The 16937-nt window shown below is 45.5% G+C and overlaps 1 protein-coding gene across 41 annotated transcripts in view; it reads right to left on the minus strand.

The window, feature by feature from the left end:
• Positions 1-16937, minus strand: part of ZNF618 (zinc finger protein 618) — a 176159-nt gene that overhangs the window by 117514 nt on the left and 41708 nt on the right. The gene's annotated exons all lie outside the window — the stretch shown is intronic.

A 16937-nucleotide genomic window follows, 5' to 3' on the forward strand; every position in this document is an offset into this window, starting at 1 on the left:
ATCCAGCCACAGTGGCCTTTCACTGGCCCTCTGACACATCAAATTCATTCCTATCTCAGGGCCTTCGCATTCACTGTTCCCTCCACCTAGAATGCTTTTCCCCATCCATCACAAGGTTTGTTTCCTCATTTCACTCAAGCCTCTGTTTATCAGTGGCCTTTCCTGACTCCCAACCTCAAACAGCCCTCCACCTCCTTCCCTGTATACTGCCACCACATCCCAGCGGTGGTTCATTTATCTTCATGCCACTTAACATTATCTGAATTCCATTACTTAATTAGTTGTAAGTCTCTGTAAGGGCAGGGGTGCTGTCTTACTCGCTGCCATATTCCCAATGCCCACAATAGTCCCTGGCCCTTTGTAGGCGATCTATAAATATGTGCTGAATAAATAAACTCACAAATGAACGAATCAATCACTACCCTACACGGCCTCCCATCAGCCCGGAGAGAACAGCGTCATCCGGTAGAAATATAACGCCAATCTCATCTGTGGTTTTAAATCTTCCAGCAGCCACATTTTAAAACCAGCAAAGTTAATTTTAGGAATATATTTGTTATTTAACCCAATATATCCAAAATGTTATTCAACGTGATATCAATAGTGAAAGATTTACTAATAAGATATTTTGCTCTCTTTCATATGAAGTCTTTGAAACCGGGTGTGCATTTTACAGTCACGGAGCATCTCAATTTGGGCTAGCCGCGTTTCAAGGGCTCGGCAGCCACACGTGGCGAGTGGCTGTTGTCCCAGACAGCACACATCTAAAAGATGAAGCTGATCAGGTTGCTCTTGAACCCCAGCCCCTCCCTGACACCTCAGCCCTCTAAGGATAAAGTCCCAGCTCCTCGTAAGGTGTCTTACGACCTGCCTCCTGGGGTCTGAACATCCCCCTGTACCAACCAGACCTTCAGATCTTCAACTGTGCCATCTGCTCACTTGCCTCTGAGCCTTAGCGGGTGCTGTCATTTCTACCTTGAAGCCTGCTTTCCTGTTCATCCGAAACCTCCTATTCAACCTTCAACATCCCTTTACCCAGGCAGTCTTCACTGACACCCTAAGCTTGGGAGAGGACCCCTCCTCTGTGCTCCTAAATTGCGCATCTCCCTGACTTGCGTGTGTTCCCCAGGGGCATGCACCACCTTGCTCATCCGGGGCTGAGCACATGGCAGATGCTCCGTGATTATTGAGTGAATTAACGACTGCACAGGGCTCCCCTCCCAGCCGGGGTATAAGCCATCCCCACTTTGCTCAGTCAGTCTCTCAGCATCCCCCGGCCCTTACCACATAAAAACAGAGCCACAGTCATGTTCCCAACTCCACAACCTTCCCTATTCCTTCCAAATCCAATCATTTTCCTTGAATTTTACCCTAAGGAAGCAAAATTCCACATTTCCCCCAAGATTCTGATCTGGTGGGAAGGATGAACACGCATTTTAACGTAAAAGATGTGCACGTCTTTACCTGGCCTTTGCTCCCCTTCCCTAACCAGACAAGACTAAAACCCAGGCGGGAAAAATAATTTTATGGGAAAACTGGTCCTGTCTTGGTCATCACCAGTCTTCAGCCCGGGAAAGCAGCAGTTCAATACCAACACCAGAGGCTCCGGCAGCCACCAATGTCACCGACAGGGGCACTGCCATTGTCACTAGAGAAAGATGTGACATCTGGGCCAGGAAGGCAAGGAATCAGAGCCTTCTCTGCTTGTGGGCATCTTCTTGTCAAGCGTTGATGGACAGAAACGCAGGCACATTACCATACTCACTAATTCACTCAACAAACACTAATGAGCACATCTTTGCAGGCACCAGGTCAAGGGCTGGGTTACAGGATGGAAATTACACCTCTGAGTTTGTTTCCTCAAATGGCAATAACTTTTTGTCCATTCAAGGACCAACCTGCTTCTTTTGAACAAGTTTAAAAAAAAAAACAGGAGACCTCTGCGTCTAGGAAGTTCACCATCACGGGGTTCAGTGCACGTCCAAAATTTTAAACATTTTAAAAGGAATTCACAAGTAGGATTGGGATAATGATTGAAACTAACTGTGTTTAAACATATAAACCTCTTTATGCACAAACAAAACGTGTGCAACGCTTTTCCTGCCCCCAAATGACTTAAATGACATCATACCTAAGAAAATGAACAGAAGTTCACCCCAACATATATTTCAGTTTCCCCTAAAATTTGGGCTTCAGAACCTACAGAGAATGGATAACACTAAGTACCCTCTGCAGACAAGGATGAACGAATGGTTTATCATTCATTCATAAAGCCACTGGTCTATCACACCCTAGGAACACTCCACTCCCCTCCTAATGTGTGCAAGTCCTGTGCGCCAGGCCTGCCATCAGAAGAAATGCTTTTTTAAAAACACAGTCATCACGGGAAGAAAAGTCCAAGATAAACAGGCTCTGAGTGACTGGCTATTCATTCGCCCTCATGTGACTGCCATTCCTGCTGTGCCCCTCAGGCAGCCGTTTTATTATTCAACAGCAACAGAGACAGTGCTGGCAGCTGGAAACACTTCCATCAAACACACACTCATAACAAACCACTACCTGATCTCCGGCAAAGCATCCACCAAGGGTGGCGTCATTCTCACGAGAGCACAGACTGCCAGATGGGCTTCCACCTCCTCCCCATTGTGCAGCTGGAAAAACTGAGGCCCCGAGAGCGCAGCTTGGACCTGAACACAGGACTCCCAGCCCAGCTTGGTTTACCCATTATTTGTTCCCCAAACGAGAGGCAGGAGTACTAACAAAACCACAGACCGTGATACGTCTGGTCAGGCAGGGCCAAGAGAGAAGGAGGAAGGCAGCAGGCATTACTACACGCCCGGGTCCTGCCCACGTCTCTGTCTCCAGAATTTAAGGGCATCAAGCCCTGCAGCACGAGCATGAAATAAGACAATGTCAAAACCCACCAGGTGGGGACTTTCCGTCTGAGCTCTCAAGTGTAAAGAGCATGGAAGTCATCACTCCCGTCCTCATAACAAGAAAAAAGCAAAACAAACTGAAAATCATCAACTTTTCTTTGATGGGACAAATGAGGTCACAGGGCAAACCACCACCCTGAAAATTGGAGAGAGAGGCAAACGCAGAGAAACATGGCTTACTGGGCACCAGGGCTGAAGAAGCTGGTAACTGGTAGGAACAGTTCAACCATAATGGCCTAATGGCTAGAAGCTGAGTGTGGACTAGCTTGAGAGTTAAACACTCCCGGGGACTCAGTCTTAGGGGAGCCACCACAGTCTGTAGGAACCTCAACAAGTTTGTGTTTCAGTGCAGGTGGGTAGAGAGGGAGAGCGAAAAGTAACCATTTTGAAATAGCACGGTTTTCTGTTCTCCAAAACAAAAGTCTGTGCTCAAGGGAAAATACTTAATCATACACTCACCTGACCTGGGGGAGGGGAGGGCAACGGGACCACAGCAGCCCCTCACACCATCCTGTGTCACATTAAGGGGAGAAAAAGAAAAGGCTCAGAAATGCTTCTAGAGGTCACAATCCAGGGACTTGGCCCCACTAACAAAGGCAGAGATTTAATCACGAGAATCTGGACCACCTCCTCTCCCTAATGTCTCACCACCACAGCGAAAGACCACAGCATCACAACAGTGGGTGACAACTGAGAGAAAAGACACATATGCTATTTAAGAAGGAGTTCTTAGGGAAACCCAAAAACAACAGGAAAGAGGGGGAAAAATAAACAAGGAGGAAACTGAAGCCTCTGGTATCTACAGCTACAGCAAACATTAAACATGGTCTAGTAACAAAACATCAGTCACAGAAACATACAGCTTCACACGATAAACTCCTCACGACCTCGGTTTCTATTAATAAATATATAATGTCCGCTTTCAACAAAAAATTACAAGGTATGCTAAAAGGCAAGAAAAAAACAATCTGGAGAGACACAGCAAGCACCAGAACCAGACTGAGATATCACACAGATTTTGAAACACAATTTCCAATAACTATGATTAATATGTTAAAGGCTCTAATAGAAAAATGAGAAAACAAGCAAAAACAGATGGGTAATTTAAACAGAGAGATGAAAACTCTAAGAAAAGAAATAACAGGAAATGCTAGAAATCAAATGCACAGCAACAGAAATGAAGAATGCCTTCGACGGGCTCCTCAGCAGAATGGACACAGCTGTAGAAAGAATCACCAAGTTGGAAGGCAGGTCAACAGAAACCACCCAAAGTGAAATACAAAAAGATAAAAGAATGACATGATACGAACTTCTGGTTTCCACTTCCACACATAAAGGGCTTGGAAGTCACTGCCTTTCCTCGCAGAGAGAAAAAAGCTGAACAAATCAAAAATCAACAACTTGTCTGAGATCCATCAGAGAATTGAAGTCACAGGGCAAACCACTGCCCCCAAAGCTGCAGGGACAGGCAACGAAAGAGAATCACCGCTTACCATGAGCCTCGGCTGCCACTGCACCCAAGACCTGGGAGGAACATTCGGGGTGACTGCTGGAGAATGAGCGTGGACTAGCTGGAGAGAGGACAGCTCCTGGGGGCCCAAAGCTTTCCTGAGTTCTACTTCCGGGAGCCTCACCAGATTCTCGGGGTTTTAAGATGGAAGAAAAATCTCCTCATGGTTCTAGCAGGGAGAGGGGTAAGGTAATTTTGAAATACACCCAGAACACCTGTTCTATTTAACAAAGGCCTACCCTCAAGGGAAACTATACCAGAGTCTAGCCAAAGTAAGTTTTACCAGGGCCTAACTGACATGGGGGGCGGGGGGGGTGGAAATACCCATAGCCAGTCCCCACTGGCCTTTCTACCTCACCTAAGAGGGAAAATAAAAATCTGAGAAGCACTTGTTAAGGTCACAGCCCAGGGGCACAGGCCCTGAAAGACTGAGAACTAACCATAAGATTCTACAATGCTTCCCCTCCCCACACACCTTACTACCACGTCAGTGGGACTCCTGACTAAGAACAGGGGAGTGCAGCTGATAGACCAGACCTGCAAGGCTCAGACTCTATTTAAGGAGTCTTGAGGGAAACTCAAAGACAACAGGGAAGACAAAAACAAGGACACCAGAGGAAATTTTAGCCTCTAACAGCTACAGCTACAGCAAACTGTTAACACGGCCAGATAGAAGTAAAACCTCAAACTAAAATGCTGATTAGCTTGGTTCCTATTACTAGCTACATCATGTGTGTCTTTCAACAAAAAAATTACAAGGCGTGCTAAAAGGCAAAAAACATAGTCTAAAGAGACTCACAAGGCATCACAGCCAGATTCAGAGATGACACAGATTTTGGTAATATCAAGCCAGGAATTTAAAATAACTACGATTAGGGCCGGCCCCACAGCCAAGTGGTTAAGTTCGCGCGCTCCACTTTGGCAGCCCAGGGTTTTGCAGGTTCAGATCCCAGGCACGGACCTGGCACCGCTCATCAAGCCATGCTGAGGCGGCGTCCCACATGCCACAACTAGAAGAACACACAGCTAAAATATACAACTATGTACTGTGGGGGGGGAGGGGGGTGCTTTGGGGAGAAGAAGGAAAAATAAATAAAATCTTTTAAAAAAATTAAAATAACTATGATTAACATGCTAAGGGCTCTGATGGAAAAGGTGGACAACACGCAAGAACAGACGGCAATGTAAGCAAAGAGATGGAAACTCTAACAAAGAATCAAAAGGAAATGCTAGAAATAGAAACTTCCCAAACTGACAAAGCAAAGAGAAAGAAAGAAGGTAAAAATGGAATCAAACATCCAAGAACTGCAGGACAATCACAAAAGGTGCAACATATACGCAATGAGAAGACCAGAAGGAGAAGACAGAGAAAAGGAACAGAAAAGATACTTGAAAGAATGATAGCTGAGAATTTCCCAAAATTAATGACAGACACCAAACCACAGATTCAGGAAGCTCAGAGACCTTCAAGAAGAATAAATAACAAAAAAGTAATACTTAGGCATATCATATTGAAACTGCAGAAAATCAAAGAAAAAGAGGAAATCTTGAAAGAAGCCAAAGGAGAAAAAAAAAAAAAACAGTTTACCTATAGAGAAACAAGGAGAAGAATTACATTGGATTTATCTCCAAAAACCACACAAGCAAGAAGAGAGTGGAGGGGCCGGCCCGGTGGCGTAGTGGTTAAGTCTGTGTGCTCTGCTCCGGTGGCCCAGGGTTCACAGGTTCAGGTGCTGGGCGCAGACCTACACCCTGTGCATCAAGCCATGCTGTGGCAGCATCCCACGTACAAAATAGAATAAGCCTGGCAAAGATGATAGCTCAGAGACAATCTTCCACACCAAAAAAAAAAAAAAAAAAAGAGGGCTGGCCCCATGGCCAAGGGGTTAAAGTTCAGGTGCTCCACTTTGGCAGCCCAGGGTTTCACTGGTTCGGATCCTGGGCATAGATATAGCACCACTCATCGGGCCATGCTGAGGCAGCGTCCCACAAAGCACAACCAGAAGGACCTACAACTAGAATATACAACTATGTACTGGGGGGGCTTTGGGGAGAAGACGAAAAAAAAAAGATTGGCAACAGATGTTAGCTCAGGGCCAAACTTTAATAAAAAAGAGAATGGTCTTGTAATAAACAAATAAAGTAAAAGATAGTGAAGTGAAATATCTAAAGTGTTGAAAGAAAAAAAACCACTAAGCTAGTAATCTGTATCCAGTCAAATTACCCTTCAAAAGTGAAGGAGAAATAAAGACAAAATTGGAGGGAATTTGTCACTAGCAGACCTCCCCTGCAAGAAATGTTTAAAGTTCCTCAGAGAGAAGAAAAATAACGTAAGTCAGAAACTCGCTATACAGAAAGAAAGGAATAGTGCTGGAGAGGGAATAAATGAAAGTAAAATGAAATCTTTCATTTGTCGTATTCTTAATTCACCCATCAGATAATAGTTTGTTCAAAATAACATCAGCAACAACATACTGGATGACGATACTTAGAGATAAGTGAAATGAATGACAGCAATGTTATGAGGATGGGAGGGAGCAACTGGGAATACTCTGTTACAAGGTGCTTGCCTTACCTGTGAAGTGGCATAGTGTCATTCGAAAATGGACTTAGAGTAATTGTAAGCATACACTGCAAAGTCTAGGGCAATCGCTAAAAAAAACTTTTAAAGAACTGAGATGCTATGAAAGGAGAGAAAATGGAATCTCATAAAATGCTCAATTAAAACCAGAGGAAGCAGAAAATAAGCAGAACACCAAAAAAAAAAAAAAAGTTAAGAAAGAACAAGGACAATAAATACAAAAGTTTCACATTTGTTCTTTATTAATACAACTATGTCAATAATCACTTTAAATGTGAATGGTCTAAATACACCAATTAAAAGAGAGACAATCAGAGGGGATAAAAACAAAACAAGATTCAACTATATACTGTGTAAAAAAAATCCACCTTAAATATAAAGACACATGTATTTAGACTAAAAGTAAACATATGGAGAAAGATACATCATGCTAATACTAATTAAAAGAAATCTGGAGTGTGACATTAACTTCAGACAAACCAGAAAACAGAGCAAGAAAAATTGTCAGGGATAAGAGGGGCATTACACAATGACTAAGGGGTCAATTCCCCAAGAACATGTGACAAATCTTTAATGTGTATGCACCTAACAATACAGCATCAAAATATGTGAGGCAAAAACCAATAGAACTACAAGGAAAAAGACAAACCCACCATCAACATCCTCTCTCAATAACTGACAGATCCAGCAAGGAGAAAATCAGTAAGGATATAGTTAAACTGAACAGCACCATCAATCCACTGGATCTAATTGACATCTATAGACTACTTCACCCAACGACAGAAGAATACACATTCTTCTCAAGCTCAGATGCAACATTCACCAAGACAGATGACACACTCAGCCATAAAACACACCTTAACAGTTTAAAAAAACAGAAACCATACAAAATATGCTCTCAGACCACAATGAGCTTAACCAGAAATAACTAACAGAAAATTGTGGTTAAATTTCAAAATATTTGCTGGAAATATGCTAGAAAACTCCAAAATATTTGGAGATTAAACAACACCCTTCTAAATAACACATGAGTCAAAGCAGAAGTCTCATGAGAAACTAAAAAATATTTGGAAGTAAGTGAAAATAACAACTATCAAAATTTGTGGGAAGCAGCGAAGACCGTGCTTAGAGGGAATTTTGCAGCACTGAATACATTTCTCAGAAAAAAAGAAAGATCTAAAATCAGTAATCTACGCATCCATCTTAGAAAACTAGAGAGAGAAGAGTGATATAAACTTAAATCAATGAGAAGAAAAGAAATAATAAAAATTAGAGCACAAATTGATGAAACTGCAAACTGGAATCAGTAGAGAAAATTAATGAAACCAAAGATTGGTTGTTTGAAAACATCAACAAAATTGATAAAACTCCAGCCAGGCTAACCAAGAAAAAAAGACAGAAGACACAAATTACTAATATCAGAAATGGAAAGAGGCCATCACTACTGATCCCACGGACATTAAAAGGATAATAAAGAATACTATGAACTCTGCCAACAAATGTGATAACTTTGATGAAACGGACCAACTCCTTGAAAGATGCAGTCTACCAAAACTCACACAGGGAGAAACAGATAACCTAAATAAGCCTAAATTTATAAAAGAAATTGAATCAATAATTAATAACCTTTCAAAAGAGAAAACACCAGGCCCAGATGGTTTTGGTGGTGAATCCTAACAAACGCTAAAGGATGAAATGACATCAATCCTCTACAATCTCTTTCAGGAAACAGAAGCAGATGGGACGCTTGTCACTTGTTACATGAGACCAGCATTAATCTCACACCAAAACCAGATAAAGATGCTATGAGAAAGGAAAACCACAAACCATTCTCTCTCCTGAACATGGAGGCATAAATCATCAACAAAATATTAGCAAACAGAATCCAATAACGTATAAAAAGAAGTGTACACCATGACCAAATGGGATTTATTCCAGGCATGAAAGGCTGGCTCAACGTTCGAAAATCAATTCATATAATACATCAAACCAATAGGATAAAGAAGAAAAATCACAGTATCATATCAACAGATACGCATTTGACAAGACCCAACACCCATTCATGATAAGAACTCTCAAAAACTAGGAATAGATGGGAACTTCCTCAAGTTGATAAAGAACATGTACAGAAAAACTTACAGCTAACATCATACTTAAGGTGACAAGCTGGATGCCTTCCGCCTAAGATCGGGAACAAGGCAAGGACATGCTCTTCTCATCACTCCTATTCGACACTGCCTTGGAAGTTCTGGCTAATGCAATACGACAAGACAAGGAAATAAAAGCTATATAGATTGGGAAGGAAGAAATGAAACTGCCTTTATTCACAGATAACATGACTGTCTATGTAGAGAATCCCAAAGAATCGATTTTTTAAAAACTGGAACTAATAAGTGACTATCGGAAGGTTGCACGATACAAGGTTAATATAAAAAAGTCAATTGCTTTCATATATACTAACAAAGAATAATTGGAATTTGAAATTAAAAACACAATACCACTTCTATCAGCACCAAAAAAAAAGAAGAAGAATTACTTAGGTATAAATCTAATCAAATATGTACAGGCTAAATGAAGAAAACTACAAAACTCTAATGAAAGGAATTAAAGAAGATCTAAATAAATGAAAAGATATTCCATATTCACGGAAGGAAGACAATATCGTTAAGATGTCAATTCTTGCCAATTTGATTTACAGAATGAACACAATCCCAGTCAAAATCTCGGCAAGTTATTCCATGGGTATCAACAAATTGATGCTAAAGTATATATGGAAAGTCAAAAGACCCAGAATGGCCAGCATAATATTGAAGAAGAACAAAGTCAGAAAGGTTATACTAACTGACCTTGAGATTTACCATAAAGCTACGGTAATCAAGACCGTGGTGTTGGCGGCAGAGTAAACAAATAGGTCAATGGAACGAATTAAGAGCTCAGAAAAAGACCAACGTGAATACAGTTAACTGATCCTTGATGAAGGCAATTCAACGGAGAAAGGATAGTCTTTTCAGCAAATGATGCTAGAAAAATTGGACATCCACGTGCAAGAAAACCCCACTCAGGCCTGTCCTTGTTCCCCAGCAGAGACACCAGCCATGACCACTTTCTCTGGGCAGCATGTGTCAGCACTCCTCGCAGCTGTCAGCTACTCTTCCCTCTGCCTCATCCAGCCCATTTCATGCCCAAACACCCCTGAGTCAGGACGAAACTCTCCCAGCCCGTGGGAACCTTCGCTGTCAAGTTCAGGCCTTTCCTCGCTCCCATTTCCACTTCAATTTCTTCCTTTCCTTTTGTCTACACAAATTCCCTCCTGGAGGAATGATATCTATTTTTCAGTCCCTGATTTCTCCCTAGCACTGTGCACACAGTAGACACTCAGTAAACACTTCGTAAACAAACACGCTTTCGAGTGATGTACAAGCCGTATGTCTACTGAATACATACGTCAAAATATCCACACACCAAACAGCAACACCCAGACTATCTCTGAGTGGGAAGGTCACGAATGAATTTGATTTTTTATTCCTTTTTTGCTCGTCTGGACTTCCTAACTATTCAATAGTGAACATGTATTACGTCGGATAATAAAAATAATAGAAGCAACAAAAAAAAGGCAAGAAAACACAACATAAGAAAGGGCAGGTTTATACAAAGGGACATCAGGAGTGATGAATCACTTCAGAGAAGGCACTTTTGGCTTTGTAAAAAGCTTCGGCCTAAATTTTATGCAAGGAGTAGGTCAAAAAAGGATGGGACGGGCAGGACACTTTTCAGGCTGGTGAGAAGTTCAGAAAGTTCTGTGTCCGCTAAGAGAAGGCAGAAGCTGCTCCTCCTTCCCGCCTTCCAGCCACGCGCTGTTTCCTTCTCTTCTCCTCAGGGGAGCCCACAGCGGTTCCCAGCTCACCAGTTCTGAGCTCAGAGACTCCTGACTCCTTTGGCCTCTGGGGGTTTCTCCTTCAGATGTGGGTATTTTGCGACTCCAGAAAATTCTGGAGTAATTCTCTGGATCTCAGGCCTCAGAGCAGACTCCAGGTGCATGACACTGATCGATTTGACAGATGAGGAAACAGACCAGAGAGGGGAAGGAACCGACCTACCGTCACTCAGCTATTAAGGGGAAGAAACAGGACTCAGGATTCCAACCTTAGTATGACAGATGCTAAAGCTTCATGATCAATGAAGCTTTATGTTCAAATCACTTTTAAAAATGGCAAAGGAACTGAGGGACTGATCTGGGCCAGGTTCTGAGCCAGGACCGCCCACTGGAGAGCCACTGTCCCTGCCCTCACGGAGTTTGCACGCTAGCAAGAGAAACCCCTCACACAACTCCTAATCACCACACAACTGACTTCCGCCCGTGAAACGGGCCACCCAGGTAGGGCCTGCGCCCTCAGCCAGGTGGAATCCAAAAGTATGGCTAAGCAAAACTAGTCACGTGGCAACCAGAGACGTCCACGGCTCAGTGCCATCAATGTGAGTACAAGCGGTCATCACTGCGGCTCTTCCCGTGGGCCAGGCACTGGGCTCGGCCCTTCATATCCAGTATTTCTCGTAATCCTCATGACCACCCTGTGACGGAAGCTCATTTATCCCTATTTTACAGGCAAGTAAACGGAGACCCTGACAACAAGTGAAAAGATCAAGGTCTCCTTCTCTCTCACAGAAGCTTCCAAGAGCACCTTCTCCTGGCACGGCCCCTAGCATGGGCTGCACCCGGAAGGATCCCCCAACATCCACACACTCACAAGTCACAGCTAAGGGGCCTCCCAGCCTCCAAGGAACTCCACACCAAGAGCTTCTCCAGGCAGAGTTCTCAGGGACCACGGAGGTGACCTCTGCATCGCCACGGCAACTGGTGGAGCGAGGCCCGTCAGGAGCATGCGGGGACAACAAAGGCCTGAGGGAGGAGAACCCGGGAGTGGGAACCCAGGAGGAGCCAGGCTGGGAGCTCTTCCGGTGGAGATTCTCCACTCTGGAGCCAGGAGCCGCAGGGGAACCCCAGGCCCAGCCCAGGGCTCTACGTGCTCCCCAGCTCCTATTCAGGTGCTCCCCAGCTCCTACCAGGCATCAGGCCCCTGCCTGGTCCAGACAGGATGGGACCCTGGCTGCAGGCCCTTAGCATCTTTGCTCTCTCAGATCGCAAGAGGACAGGGAGGCTGGGGTCATGGGGAGGATTCGCCCAGCTCTGCCGTGGACTGACGGCTAAAAGGCGGCAGTGCCCTCCCTTGCTACAGAGTCAGGCACATGGGCTCCCACCTGGCTCTGCTGCCCGTCAGCAGACTAACTTTCTGAGCCTCACTTTCCTCATCAGTAAAACGGGGAGGACGACGGCACCTACTTCAGAGTCGTCCCGAGGATGAAATACATATGATGTACATCATAGGAAATACATACGATGTTCTACATGTTGTTGAACTGGCTGCTCATCTGGGCAGCCCACAGGGCGGGGGTCCTGCTGCCTGGTCCAACCCAGTGCCTAGAACAGAGCCTGGCACACTGAAGGCCCTCAACAAACAATTCTCAGATGGATGGATAAGGATGAAAAGAGAATGGGACCCTTCTCGACTCTGCACCACCTGTACCCTGGAGGCGGTGGATACGCTGAATGCTGAGCCGGGGGCATCCCAGGCTGGGTGAACGCTTCCCTTGGCTGATGGCTAAATCCGCAGGTGACCAAACAGGCGTCCAGCATCCCTAACCAGGGACCACAGAAGGCTCGTCATCTTGAGAGGTGGTCTTCCGACACCTGTTGGACTCTCTCCACACCCTCGCCCCAGAAAGTTTCACACGGGAAGGGCTCAACAAACAGGCTCAAGGCAAGCTCACAGCGCCCTCTCCCTCCCAAGTAAATGGAATTCTTCCTCCCGCTCCCCCGACTTCTTCCTCAGACACATAAACCTTTGCTGCTGCCCCCAACCCCGGAGAGCCCTGAGGGCTCGGCAGCCGGGGTTCAGGTATCCTCTGCAGCTCCATCAGGTGCTGTGACAGTTTTTTAAATTTTCATGATTTCCAGACCCCTCGGCACTACGCAGAGGCAGTGACTTCCCTTTTTCTGGGCCTCAGTTTCTCCATCTGCAAACTGGGACAAACCATCCTCGCCTGGCCCGCTTCCCAGGACCACCATGCAGAATCAGCGAGAATGCAGATGCTCTGCAAGTCTGAACTGCTGAATCAAGGCGGTCCTGGCATCCTGAACTCCTCGCGGAGGAGGTTCCACCTTGCGATGGGGCCAGCACCACGCTCAGAGGACACAAGCAACGGCAACCTAGGAGCCAGCCAGGCCTCTCTTGACTATGAAAAGGCTCCCACTCGCCAAGTCTGCTCCTGGCAGAAAAGTGTGCCAGCATGGATGGCAAGAAAGCCTGGCAGCCAGTTTTCCTCTTCAGGGGCACGCCCGCACACACAATTCAACTCATAAATAAAAATCTGATTATCACAGGCTTTTCCAAAGCCAATGTGACTGAGTTCTAATCTTTCATAAAGAAAAAAAAATCATAAAATATTCAAGTGAGGCCTGTGCGTCTCAGGAGACCAGAAGTGGCTCTCGGCAGCCATCAGCCACAGACATGCCAACGGGGGCCCCAGGACCTCCGCCATCAGCCGCCGGAGCATCTTGCCCTCCACGGCTGGTGTTCAAGTCAGTAACAGCGAGCAGGTCCGGGCTCTGCCAGCGCCGGCTAACTCTGCAGCCAGCCAGCTCCCCTTGGCTGCTCTCCATGCTCTTGGCTCTTCCTGAGCTACAGGATCGGGGATGCCCTAGGCTCCTTTTCAGACTGTGCGGCGCTGAGAAGAGGCTGAAAGGGCCCAAACGGGGCCTGTCGAGCCCCTAATGCACACGAGGAGAGGAAACAAGAAAAAAAAAAAACCAGGGAGATCACTAATTCAGGCTCACCAGGAGGAGGCTAGCCAATGTAGAAACTGCAGCTTCTGCAACCTGGCCTACGGAATCTCCCTTTCTCGGATTCAGTCCCTCATTCATTCATGCAAAAGTTATTTGCTGTGAGCCTTCTCTGTGCCAGACACTGGGAACAGCAGGAGAACAATAAAATGAGGGATACAAAACCCTGGCCCTCCTTCGCGGACTCCGGGCTGGTTCCAGGGCTGGGGCAGGGCCAGCACAAGACAACCCTGGGACGCCCTGCAGAGTGGAAGTCAGTTCTCAGAGAATGATGGGGACTCGTCCAAAGGACAGAGGAAGCTGCCTGAAGGGGCTGCCACCAGCCAAATCTGGAATAATTCAAGCAACAGAATAACGATAGCAATGGATTATAGCTCATAAAAAAAAAAAAAACAGCCAAGAGTCTAAACTGATGTAAAGACGTAAGTGAATAAATAAATAAATGGGGGAGAAAGGAGAGCTCGTTCTCCAGTAGAATTCCAATTAATAAATGCAGAAGGGATGATGGAAGCGGAAATCACTATTTGGCAAACACCACGGTAATAACTGTTGTAGGCAAGAAGCAGCAGTGGATGCTAAAATTAGTGCACAGAGAGTATGATGAGAAATAAGTTATCTGCAGAGTCGCGAAGCCCCTCCCCACAAAATACTTCTCAATGCAAAGGGTAAGAGTGGAAACCCGACAGACGCCACCTTAAGTGTCCAAAGTCCCTATCACCAGCAATAAGGGGCATCAACAGCCCGTACCCCCTGCTCTGGCGCACGGAGAAGGGGACAGCATCACTTCCGGGGACCTACTGCCAGAAATGCATAACTTGAACCAGGGATGCAGCACGTCCCACAAACCCCGAGGTGCCGTCTACGAAATAACCAGTCAGGACTCTTCAAAGAGATCCAGGGCACGGAATCCAGACAAGGGCCAAGATCTGTCCCAGACCGGGGGAGACTAAGGAGACATGACGACTGAATGCAGTGGGGGACCCCGGATTGGATCCTGGGACAGAAAAAGGCCATTAGTGGAACCACTGGTGAAATCTGAATAAAGTCTGTAGATTAGTTCATAGTACCGCATTTCTATTAATTTCCTGTAGTAATACTAATTTCCTAGTACAATTGGCGTGTTATATAACGGTTATATAAGGTGTTAACATCTGAGGACGTCGGGTGAAGGGTATATGGAAACTCTTTGTATCATTTTTGCAAATTTTTATGTCTGAAATTCTTTCAAAATGGAAACTTTAAAAACAATTTTTGTAAGCCCTGTCCTCACAAAGTTTACCTTCCTGTGAAAGGAGAAGGGGCAGTTGATAGAAAGGAAGTATAATTTTTTTTAAGGAAAAAAGTAAAATATATACTATTAGATGGTAATAGTACTATGGAGAAAAATGGAGCAAAAAAAGGAGGATGGGATGGTGGGAGGGCATAATTTTAAATAGCATGGTCAGAGAAGGCCTGCTGAGAAGAACAGATCAAAGTGAGGGAATGAGCCAAAAAAATAACAAGGGAATAGATTCTGGGTAGAGGAACAGCAAGTGCAAAGGCCCTGAGGTTGCAGTGCCTGGTGAGACAGAATAAAAACAAGGCCATAGTGAGCCAGGGCAATCTCTCAGCTCCATCCCTGCTTCCAGGGGAGTTGGCCACCCCAAAACCCCCTCCCTATGCCCCAGTTCCTCTTGAACAAGTTGCCAGATCAGCTACCTGGTCTGCACAGCAGAGTCACCTCTTCGGTGAGATTAAGTCCTAAAGCCAGTACATAAACCTGGAATCTTACGCTTTAAACTTCCAATGAGCTACTCCTTAGGAAAGCACCATGCTGGAGACCGTCTTCCCATTTTTCTAGAAATCCAACAGCCAGTCTGTCCTCTAGACAGAGCAATGCTTCCAGGTGAGCACCAGATGAAGATGCTGGCCTGCAGTAAGGGGCCACGTTGCAGGAAAGACACACACCTTGCAACACAACAAGCAGAGTCAGCCAGGCAAGATGCTCTGGCTCTGAGGGACCAAGAAAACATCCCTTCTCACCTCCTAGCCATGTTTGCCCCAGGGCACCTCCCCCCTGCACGATTCACAGTCTCCAGTTAGGTGCACGTCTGGTGAGATGCTGCGACACCTGCTCGTCAGATCTTGTCCCTGTTTCAAAACCTTCCCATGGGACGGCGTCCAGGCTAGACCGGTACACCTTCCATCTACAACTAAAGGACAGTGCGCATCTCCTAACTACAAGAGAATCACACACTGAATTTGGTGTTAAGCTTTTCTTGTATAAATTTTCTGCTGGGACCTGTTAACCTATCTGCCAGCGAGCTCAACATGGGGACCACGATGAAACAAACGGCCAACTGACACCAGCAGAAAGATGCGGAATCGCCAGTCCTGCTATGACATCAGCTCGCTTCGCTTTCTGGGCCTGCCCTCGCGGCTGTGATTTTTTTATTGCAGCCATATAACACGGTCATATTTTCTGCTAGTAAAATTGTCCCAGGGTCATACAATGGAATCAAATTGATCAATATTTCATGGTGCTGCTACAAAAAAAGCTTTCTGGTGTCCCAGTGCTTCCCTCTAACGCCACAATACACACACACCCCCTGCACCCCCAAGAATGGCCCACCTTCATCAGTACAAGGCGATGATGCTATCTCCTCTCAGGGCTGCTGTAAAGATACATGTGATAAACACCAACTAAGTACTTTCATTCATTCATTCAACAAATATTTAATAAGCATCTACTACGTCAGGCCCTTGGTGGGAACTGAGGACACAGTGAAGAGTAAGATAGACGCGGACTGTGCCCTCATGGGGCTTGGCCTGGTCCTATTCGTTTCCTTGGTTAGCAAAATTCTCCACCCAGTTTTCAGGGTCCTCCACAAAGACACTTAGTATCCGTCTGTCCCAGTGGCTGCCCATCCATCTCTCTTTCTCTTCTTCCTCCTCCTCCCCCCCACACCCCTTTGGTCCCACCGCTCCCCAAATACTCTCTCTTAAGTTGACCACCTGCTGTCTGCAGCCTCC

Source organism: Equus asinus, chromosome 10 (assembly GCF_041296235.1).
Source record: "Equus asinus isolate D_3611 breed Donkey chromosome 10, EquAss-T2T_v2, whole genome shotgun sequence".
Classification (NCBI taxonomy): domain Eukaryota; kingdom Metazoa; phylum Chordata; class Mammalia; order Perissodactyla; family Equidae; genus Equus; species Equus asinus.